At 43.1% G+C, this 10,661-nt stretch overlaps 1 protein-coding gene across 3 annotated transcripts in view; it reads left to right on the top strand.

Annotated features, from left to right (window-relative positions):
* Nucleotides 1-786: 786 nt before the first annotated feature.
* Nucleotides 787-10,661, top strand: part of RALBP1 (ralA binding protein 1) — a 47,389-nt gene continuing 37,514 nt past the window's right edge. For 2 of the 3 annotated variants that reach the window (XM_005665285.3, XM_003127830.7), the window contains exon 1: nucleotides 787-1,068. The gene's annotated coding sequence lies outside the window, so the exon portion shown is untranslated. Of the gene's footprint in view, nucleotides 1,069-1,210; nucleotides 1,257-10,661 lie in introns of those variants that run through there. The other variant, XM_005665282.4, reaches the window with a different exon arrangement.

The following is a 10,661-nucleotide window of genomic DNA, read 5'->3' as shown; positions in this document are numbered from 1 at the left end:
CACTTTATGAAACAGTAACAGTTAAAGGCCCCTGGTTTCCAGCCATGCATTAGCACAATTCTTCCAGCTTTTGTGAAGGCGTTCTGGAGGAAGTACGGTTATTTTGGTCTTCTTCTAGATTCAATGCTTTTGGTTGGCAAGCTAACCGTGCGATGGGCAGTTCTAATTAAGGAGCTCCTCGGGAAACGCCGAGCCAGAGAAGGCGGTGGGAACTGGGACCCCGTTGCACCGCAAGACCCGAGGGTTTGCCTTCTGGACACTAATTTCAGGGATGCCGAGGTCAGTCCCGGCACGGAGTCTACACAAGTTTCTCCGCGGAGGCCACGGCGCTCCCTGTGCCGCAACCCGCAGCCAAAGTCCCCACGGAAGCCGAAGCCTCTGCGCCCAATCGGGGCGGGGGGAGGCCCCACCCAAGAGCGGGCCGAGCCGGCCTCCGGGCCGGTTTAACTGGTTACGGCTGAAACCCGCCGGCGGGAAGGTCTGAGCTTCCGCAGCTAAGAAACACGTTGCCCTCCTCCAGTCCGCGGCCAGCACCGCCCCAGCGATCCTCGCAGACCTCGCTTGGGCAAGGTGCGCGTCGCCCGCCACCACCAGGAACTGCGCAGGCGCCAGCGGACTCGAGCCCGGCGCGTCCTCTCGCGCGCTCCCAGCTCTCCCCAGCGGGCGCCGGGACCGGGCAGGCGTGGTGCTTCCTGGGTGTTGTAGTGCGCTTCCTGGCGGAGGACTGCCTACAGCCTCGGCTATGGGTTTCCGTGGACTACCGCTCCCAGCGTGCTCCACGCTGGGGGCATAGGGCGCCGGCCCTCGACGGCTCCGGCCTTCAGCGCCGAGCTGGGGACCCGGGAAGCCGGCTGCGGCGGAGAAGGAGTGCGCGTGCGCGCTGGCCCGGCTCGTCCGGTTCTGTCCCAATCATTGTAAACAGGCGGAGGCTGGGGCGGGGTGGGAATGGGGTGCCAGAGGCCGGCCCAGGGCTTAGCGAAGGAGGTGGTTGCGGCGGCGGCGGCGGCGGCGTGAGAGTCGGGAAGCGGCGGCTGCGGCAGGGCAGGCGCTCACTCGGCGCGGGCGCAGGTCAGTGGCGAACGGTGGGTGGGCGGGGGTCGCGGCGTATGTCAGCCTGGAGCGGGGCCAGGCTCCTGGCCGGCGCGGCGGGGGCGGGGGCGTGGCTGCCCTAGCGGGCTGGACCCGGCGGGTTCCTCCGCGTTTCGCCCCCACTGCCGGTCTCTCCCGCTCTTCAGCTGGCCTATCGGGACTCCGCGGTGTGTCCGGGCTCTTGGGTCTAGGGGAGGAGGGTGGGTTTGGGGCTCTGCCTCAGGCAGCCACTGAGCGCGGGGATGGAGCTTGGGGACTCGGCCCTTTACGTAACCGCAGCGGAACTGTGACCGGCCTCTAGTGCTGCCAGGTGGGCGGGGAGGGGCTCGCGGTCTTCCACCGCCAGCGCGGGAGCGGCAGAGCTCCGGGGCTTCCGCGGGACCGATCCGAGGGGAAAATTCTTTTCACAACCTTGTCTATTAGGTTTGTGCTTAAAGGCTTTATTGAGGTCAGCATACCCCCCACCCCCCACGCTTGGTCGTTGTGAGAGTGAAACAGGTTTTACAAAATTCCCGCACCTCTGCTTTACCTGAAGTCATTATGCTGCTTCAGGTTCTGGGATTCATGACCCAGAGCCTTCCTCTTGAGCAAGCAACATGTCTCGGGCCTGGTGGAGTTCTGGAAGGTGATTAAAATACTAATTCGAGGGATTTTGAACATTCTTTTGAAAGAAGCACAGTCATTTGGACACTGAGTTAACACACCGACTCGCCCCATTAGCAGAGCTTTCGCCGATTTTTTTTTTATTGAGCGGAGCGTGCATGTCCCAGGGTTGCGGCCCTTGGGTGACATTCTGTCCCACTGGGCAGTTATTCACGGAATATTCAAGAAGTCATAAGGGACAGGCCCACTTGTGGTTTGGTGGTCCTGGAGGCAGCAGTACTTCTAAAAGAATAAGTGGACCTCTGAATGAGAAAGGTGACTTCACTTTTTGCCTTTCCAGTTTTCTAGATGATTAATTAATTCCTTTCTGAGTATTTTCCTGAGAATGCGTAATTGCTGTAAACTGAATTGGTGAGTAGTCGAGGTAGGAAGTTAGTAGAAGGGTTCCCACTTTTCATAGTAGCCCGTTTGACAGTAACTGTTGAGAAGTAATTCTTTAAACAAAGTATCTTGAAGCAAGGTGACATAATTTATGATCTTTTCTTCAAAATAGCATTTCTCATTTTACATCCTCCAGGGACCACTTCTCTTTTAATTTAGAAAAATATAAGTGGTATTAGAAAGTGCATATTAACTTTGATTTATACAGTTGTTTGCTTGGCAAGGAAAGATTGGGCCCAGAATGTCACCCCAAAGTATGTTCTTTCTTGAAAGGAAATCTGGGATAGAAACTTTTGTTAATATATGGGAAATTGCAGATCACTTAGTGTAGAGGAATTTTTGTGTAGCAGGTACTGTGAAGATGGCTTAGAGATAGATAAGGTACTGTCCCTGCTTTCTGTGTGATAAGACTTTATCTCTTATTTGAACTGTCTGCAAGTCCAATGTGTTTTTAAGATCATTTTCACTGGAGAAAGGATGGGCCACAGTGGGTGTACAAAGGAGGTAGTGGTCATTTTATTTTTAAGGGAGGAGAAGGAAAGATTGAGAAAGGGGGCACTAGGAAGAAAAAGTGTATATTGGAGGGGATGAAAACGGTAGGTGTACAGGCACAGAAAGCATGGGCATTTAGGTAGGAGAAACTGCAGGAGTCTCAACTTCCGTGAATCGTAGGGTCTGCAGGTATAGATAGCAAGGGTACAGGGTGGTGGCAAGATCTGAAACTGGGAACTTAGGCAGAGACCAAATTAGGAGTAGTCTGTAGATAAGCAAAGTAATTTATCTTGAAGCAAACAGGAGTTGTTGAGACAGGATGGAGAGGCCTTAGCCAGCTCAATCCGTTTTAACTTCTTGCTGTGTGGTAGCCATTGTATTAGGAACTTGATGTCCTTAAACTTAAAGAAGGTTTAGGCATGACTGAGACAGAGATCACTGGAAAGGAAATTCAGGCCAAGGAAAAGTTGGACCTGATGAGAGCAAGCCTGCACCCTTATAAGTGTGGGGCATTCTCAGCAGCTGTAGCGGTGGGTGTATGGTGCTAAGCAGCAGGAGATGACACTGTACAGATAGATCTTCAAGTGGGCTGTGCCATTCTAAGGATTCTCAAGGTTGTTTTATTCTCATAGATAATAATAGAGCTTATGGATTTTAACCAGGAAAGAGTCATGATAAGCTTTCCATCTTATAAAGATCATTCTGGTATCGTATAGATTTCAGAAGGGGTGGAGGGAAGTAAGGCACCATGCAGGAAGACTGGTGAGGAGTTTTGGTGACAGATATTGAGGTGACAGATAAGGGCCTAAGCTGAGGCAGGATCAATGGAGAACAAGGTTAATAGCACAGCTGTTTAGAAAGTCAAATGAATAGGATTCAGTAACGGTTGGATTTGGAGAGTGTGGTTGGATTTGGAGAGTGCGAGAACTAGTAGGATAGGATGACTTGGGTTTTAACTTGGGTCATTGACTAGACACTGGTTAAGGTATATGAAGACAGGGAATTCAGGAAGAGGAGCAGATTTGGGGAGGAACAATGTTTTAGCTCTTTGATACAGTGAGTAGTTGTTACCTGTAGAACATGTGGGTGGAAACACCTGCTACAGATTTGGGTGTGTGGGTTTGGAGTAGGAAAGAGGTCTTGATAGGAGAGTTATCAGGCTGTATTATATAGGTGGTACTTCAAGTCTTTGGCTTAGGTGACATGACGGAAGAGTTTACTGATGGGGAGGCCATGGAGAACAACAGTACCTGTAGTCAAGTGGAGGAAGGAAGAAGAACTGGAAAGAGAAATCATGAGAAAGTGTCATAAAAGCCCAGATGGCATCCTTTCAAAAGAAAGCTGTACTTCACAACTGGCTCTCCAGAAAAGATAAGAATAAAGGAGGCTAGACTTAAGTGCTTTGAGAACTTGACTAAAACATGAATTGTTAGGAGTCTGTAGAATTTGATCACCAAGTGAGAGCAATTTTGTTGAATCCTATTTAATGCTACCATTCAGGGAAGGAGGTAAATTTGATTGAACTGAGTTAAGGAAGGTCAGAGAGTGGAGAAGGCAAATGTAGATTATTTCATGGGTAAACAAATTTTAACTGTGAAGAGAAGAGTAGAAAGAAGTGTTAGCAGAGGGTAAGAAAGGGTTAGGAAGGGATTTTTAATTTGGTAAAGACTTGAGCCTGTTTTTTTTCTTATAACATCTTTATTGAGATATGTAACATAAACCAGTCCTTTTAAAGTGTACAATTCAGTGGCTTTTCATATATTCACAATTGTGCAAACATCTCTACAATCAACTTTAGAGCATTTTCATTACACCTCTTATTCATTATCAGCCACTCACCATTCTCCCTGCTCCCACCTTCTAGCAACCATTAATCTACTTTCTGTCTCTGTGGTTTGTCTGTTCTGGACATTTCATGTGCATGGAATCATATATGTGATCATTTACGACTGCCTTCTTTTACTCAGCATCGTGTTTTGAAGGTCCATCTGTACTGCAGCATGTACCCCAACTCCATTCCCTTATATTGCTGAGTAATATTCCACTGTCTGGTTAGACCACATTTTTTGTGTATTTTGATGAATGTTTGTTTCTACTTTATTAAGAATAATGCTGATGTGAATATTCACATGCAAGTTTTTGTGTACATACATGTTTTTCTTGTTCTTGGGTATATACCCAGGAGTGGAATTGCTGGATCATATAGTGACTTTTATGTTGAACAGTTTGAGGAACTGCCAGACCATTTCCCAAAGCAGCTGTACCATTTCACTATTCAGTGTAAGGGCTCTAATTTCTCTGTATTCTCACCAGCGCTTGCTATTTTCTGGCTTTTAAAAGCTTTAGCCATGCTGGTAGGTGTGAATTGGTATCTCATTTTGAGTTAGATTTGCATTTCCCTGGTGGCTGATGATGTTGAACATCTTTTCATGTGTTTATCGGAAATCTGTATATCTTCTTTCGAGAAATATTTAAGTCCTTTACTTATTTTTTTTAATTTTAATTTTTGTCTTTTTAGGGCCACACTGTGGCATATGGAGGTTCCCAGGCTAGGGGTTGGATTGGAGCTGTAGCTGCTGGGCTACACCACAGCAACGCAGGATCTGAGCTGCATCTGCAACTTGTATACACAGCTCATAGCAATCCTGGATCCTTAACCCACTCAGCAAGGGTAGGGATCTAACCTGTATCCTCATGGATACTAGTGGAGTTCGTTAACTGCTGAGCCATGACAGGAACTCCTCTTTGCTTATTTTATTTTATTATCTTTCTAGGGCTGCATCCGTGGCATATGGAGGTTCCCAGGCTAGAGGTCAAATTAGAGCTGTAGCCATTGGCCTACACCAGAGCCACAGCAATGCAGGATCTGAGCCACATCTGCCACCTACACCACAGCTCAGGGCAACGCTGGATCCTTAACCCTCTGAGCAAGTCCAGGGATTGAACCTGCGTCCTCATGGATGCTAGCTGGGTTTGTTAACCTCTGAGCCACAATGGGAGCTCCCCCCTTTGCTTATTTTAAAATTGTTTTTTTGTTGTTATTGAGTTGTAAGAGTTTCTTTATATATTGTGGATTCCAGATAGATCTTTATCAGTATATATGATCTACAAATATTTTCTTCCATTGTCTGGATAGTTTTTTTACTTTCATGGTAGTGCTCTCTGATGTAGAAAAGGTTTCAATTTTGATGAAGTACAATTTATCTGTTTTTTTCTTCTGTTACTCATGATTTTGGTGTCATATCTAAGAATCCATTGCCAAATCCAAGGGCATGAAGGCTGAGAGTGCTTTCTTCTAGGAGTTTTATAGTTTTAGTTCTTAGAGTTAGCTAAGTTGTTTTACTTTGAGTGAATTTTTGTATATGGTCCTTTTGTCTTTTCTTTCTTCCCCCCCCCCCCGCCCCCCGCATATGGAAATCTAATCATCTTGTCCTCATCTGTTAAAGAGACCAATCTTTTTCTATTGACTAGTTTTGATACCCTTGTTGAAAATCAGTTGACCATAGATGTTCGGGTTTATTTCTGGGCTCTCAAGTTGATTATATAGGTCTATGTGTTTATCCTGATGCCAGTACCACATTGTTTTGGTTACTCTAGTTTTGTAATACCTTTTGAAGTCAGGAAGTGTGAGTCTTCAAACTGTGTTCTTTTTCATTATTTGTAACCATTCAGGGCCCATTGCAATTTCATATTAAACTAAGGATCAGATTTCCATGACAGTACAAGTACCGAAAGAAGAAACCTGCCACCCAAGAATTCTTTGTCTGGCAGAATTCCTGAGTGGGTGCTTAGCCCTGGCATACAGATTTCTGGGAATTTGTTGGTGCTGTTCAGGGTCTTTATCCCCCCAGACATCTCATTGCTCAGCCTTTTCCTTTCCAGGTTTTTGGTCTTTGTGTTTGCCCCAGCTGTTACCTGTTGCTTCACCTGCCCCCTAGTGCTCTTAGCCCTGGGGGAGTTCAGAGTTAGCAGCCTTAGGTGAGGTAAAGCAAGCCTTTTCAGCTGTCTTTGGGAAGCCTGGAATAATAATTTCAGTTTGTTTGCAAATGAGGTTTGTTCTGCTCTACCAGTGCTGAGAATGTGGCCTGTTATTTTCAAGGCTGCCCCAGATCTGGGGAGCCCAGGATAGGACTACAGTAAATTAAATACCGCAAAGTTCTATGTTTTTACCAAGGTTCACCTATTTTTCTTGAATAAGCACTCCCTGGATCGCTGTAAGTTTTTATGAAAAAGCTGAATCTGACCCATCTTAGTTGCTTTTATGGAGGGGTGGACTTTAGGAGTTCCTTAAGCTATCATTTTACCAACATCACGCCATCTATTTGTTTACTACTCCATTCATTTTTTGGGCTGCCTCTGTCACTATAGTTCACGTGAGTGTTTGTAAACAGCATATAGTTAGGTTAGTATTTCCTCTCTTTTTTTTCTAAAAACTTTTAGGTACTTGTAGAGATGCACATAATAAAGGGTTTTTTGGCCATCAGAAACAATGTTTTACTTTTGTTTGGGAGATGAGGTTTTAATGTAAAATTGCTAGGTCAGAATATTAATTTTTGGTAGATACTGCTAAATTGCCCTTCTAAATGCATCAGTTTACACTTTTACCTGTTTAGTGTGTGAATATGTCTCTTCCTTCATACTCTCCCAATGTTGGGTATCGAACTTGTTTATCTCTAGAAAATTGTTGGGTAAAAAATTTTCGGTGCTTTCATTTTAAAAATGCTTGTGTGCTTCTTGTTCAAATCTTCTACCATTTTTTTCTGTTTTTCTTTTTTTTTCCTTTTTAATGAATTTTGTAAAATATTTGTCATCTCTAGTGCCAGTATTTTTTCCTAGGTTTCTTCTTGGCTTACATTTGCTCATGGTGTTTTTAAATTGTACTTACGATTTTCTGAAGGCCATTGAAAATGGGAGTCAAGGAAAGAAAATAGAGCAAAACTCTTCCTTCTTCAAATCTTATGGGATGGGAAATACAGTTTATAAAATCTCAAATTTTGTCCAGATATTTTTATACCTTTGTTTTTGTATAATTAATAGCACAATTAAATATTGACTAATAATTATTGCTACTTGCTGAGTACCTACTGTATACCAGGAATGCCATTTTATTTAATTGTGGCAACGCCTTGCCAGGTAGATGTAAGTATTTCTTTTTACAGGTAAGGAAACCTGGTCTATGAAGGATGATGGCATTTAGTCACACCCACAGCTGTGCCATTTACTTCCTCTTTACCTAATTCTCTCTCCATCAGGGTATTTCCCAGTATTTTTACTGAGGGATGGGGGCTTGGGTGAGATGAAAATAATTGTGTTTTTCTCAGCCATTAAAGATACTGCTGAAGGGATCACAACTTAATATTTTCTTATATATTTTTCCAGAGATGTTTTATATAAATATAAGCAAAGAATGTGTAAACATGTATACATTCTATTCTAGATAGTCATAGTATAAATTGTGGCATAAGTGAATCAGTATTGTTGAGTGCTTACTCTGTGCCAGGCACTAGGCCTGTTTGTTTATAATTTGAGTGAAATCCTTCAAATTGATTACTTTGAAAGGTTGTGCAGATATTTAAATATGAAGCTTTTGCCTTAAAGGTAATTAAAAACCAAAATACTAGTGGAATTGATTTGCAATTTCTTTTAGAGATGATACCATGATGTCATGAAGCAGGACCATGCATTATCAGTTACAGTTTAAGTTAACTCAAATGCATCACGAATTGAGAAGTTCCTGTTGTGGCTCAGCAGGTTAAGAACCCGACATTGTCTCTGTGAGGATTCCGGTTCAGTCCCTGGCCTTTATTAGGTGGGTTAAGGATCCGGCGTTGCCGTGAGCTGTGGCGTAAGTCACAGACTCGTCTCAGATCCTGCATTGCCCTAGCTGTGGTGTAGGCCAGCAGCTGAGGCTCCGATTAGACCCTTAGCCTGGGAGCTTCCATATGCCTCAGGTGCGGCCCTAAAAAAATAAAATAAAAGCACTATAAATTGAGAGCCAGATATCGTGACCAGTTGAGAATAAAACTATATACCATTGCCATTATTTAAAAGTGAGGTATGTTTGTTAGTTATAAAAACAATGTTTTTGTTTGGGACTCTCTTTAATCATTTTTTTTATGACTAGAGCACTTGGGCCAACCTGCCAGTGATAGGTGCCTTTATGTAAGTATGTTTGGATGAGGAACAGCTATTGGGAAGAAAGAGGGAGAGGAAGATGAGGGAAGAAAGCCCCCCTCCCACCCTTTCTGGGAAGAAACGTTTTTAAGGAAAATTAATGAATTGAAGCTGTAATTTTAAGGTGTTTGAAATTTTCAGTAGTTCCCTCCAAAGCAGAAGTAGTGAATCAAGAACTACTTAGGAAAATTATTGGAAAAGCAAGGGTGAATATAGAAGAAAAAGCTCACTGAACTCCATTTTGTTATCCCTGTAGTACGGTAACAATTAAAAAGCAGCAGATACCATACTATGTTTTTCAACTATGTTTAGTATTTTAACAAAATTATGTCATGGCATTAGATTTAGATTTTGTTTCCTTAGGTTACTTTTTTTTTTTTTAATTGAGACTCTTTTAGAGCAGTTTTAGCTTCACAGCAAAATTGAGAGGAAGGTATAGAGATTTCTCATATACTCCCAGCCCCCCACAGGCACAGCCTCTCCCATTATCAACACCCCCAGCAGATGGTACATTTGTTACAATTGATGACTTGACATTAACACGTCATTGTCCCCTGAAGTCCATAGTTTACATTACAATTCAGTTTTGGTGTTGTACATTCTGTGGGTTTGGACAAATTGATAACAACATCTATCCATCACGATGGTACTGTACAGTATTTTCACTGCCCTAAAAATGCTCTGAACTCTGCCTGTTCATCCCTCTCTTCCTCCTTCCCCACTCCTGGCAACCACTGATCTTTTTATTATCTCCATAGTTTTGCTTTTTCCAGAATGTCACATAGTTGGAATCATGTAGTACGTAGCCTTTTCAGATGGGCTTCTTTTACTTAGAAATATGCATTTAAGTTTCTTCCTTGTCTTTTCATGGCTTGATAGCTCATTTCTTTTTTAGTGCTGAATAATATTCCATTGCTTGCATTCTAATACAGTTTTCTTTTTAAATTTTATTGGCATCTAGTTGACTTACAATGTATTAATTTCAGATAAACAGCAAAGTGAATTAATTATACATTCTTTTTCAGATTATTTTCCTGTGTAGGTTATTACACAGTATTGAGTAGATTTCCCTGTGCTATACAATAGATCCTTGTTACTTATTTATTATATATAGTAGGGTGTATATGTTAATGCCAACCTCCTAATTTATCCCTCCCCCCAACATTTCCCCTTTGATAACCATAAGTTTGGTTTCAAAATCTTTTGAGTCTGTTTCTGTCTTGTGAATAAGTTCTTTTGTATCATTTTTTAATTAGATTCCACATATTAGTGATCTCATGATATTTGTCTTTCTTGTCTTACTTAGTATAATAATTTCTAAGTCGGAGTTCCTGTCGTGGAGCAGTGGTTAACGAATCCGACTAAGAACCATGAGGTTGTGGGTTTGATCCCTGGCCTTGCTCAGCGGGTTAAGGATCCGGCATTGCCGTGAGCTGTGGTGTAGGTCACAGATGCAGCTCGGATCCCGCATTGCTGTGGCTCTGGTGTAGGCCTGTGGCTACAGCTCCAATTAGACTCCTAGCCTGGGAACCTCCATATGCCGCAGGAAGCGGCCCTAAGAAAGGCAAAAAGACAAAAAAAAATAATAATAATAATAATTTTTAAGTCTATCCATGTTGCTGCAAATGGCAATATTTCATTCTTTTTTTTATGGCTAACATTCCATTGTATATATGTACCACATATTCTTTAGTCATTCCTCTGTTGATGGATGTTTAGGTTGCTTCCATGTCTTGGTATCGTAAGTAGTGCTGCAGTGAACACTGGGGTGCATGTGTCATTTCAAATTATGTTTTTCTCTGGATATGTGCCCCGGACTGGGGTTGCTGGATCATATGGTATTTGTATACTTAGTTTTTTTC

The sequence above is a fragment of the Sus scrofa genome, chromosome 6 (genome assembly GCF_054392235.1).
Source record: "Sus scrofa isolate SSC_HxYL_T2T_F1_AM1 chromosome 6, Sscrofa_HxYL_maternal_Yorkshire_Landrace_v2.0, whole genome shotgun sequence".
Taxonomy (NCBI): domain Eukaryota; kingdom Metazoa; phylum Chordata; class Mammalia; order Artiodactyla; family Suidae; genus Sus; species Sus scrofa.
The sequence above is the reverse complement of the archived record's forward strand: the minus strand, read 5'-3'. Positions and strand labels throughout refer to the sequence as shown.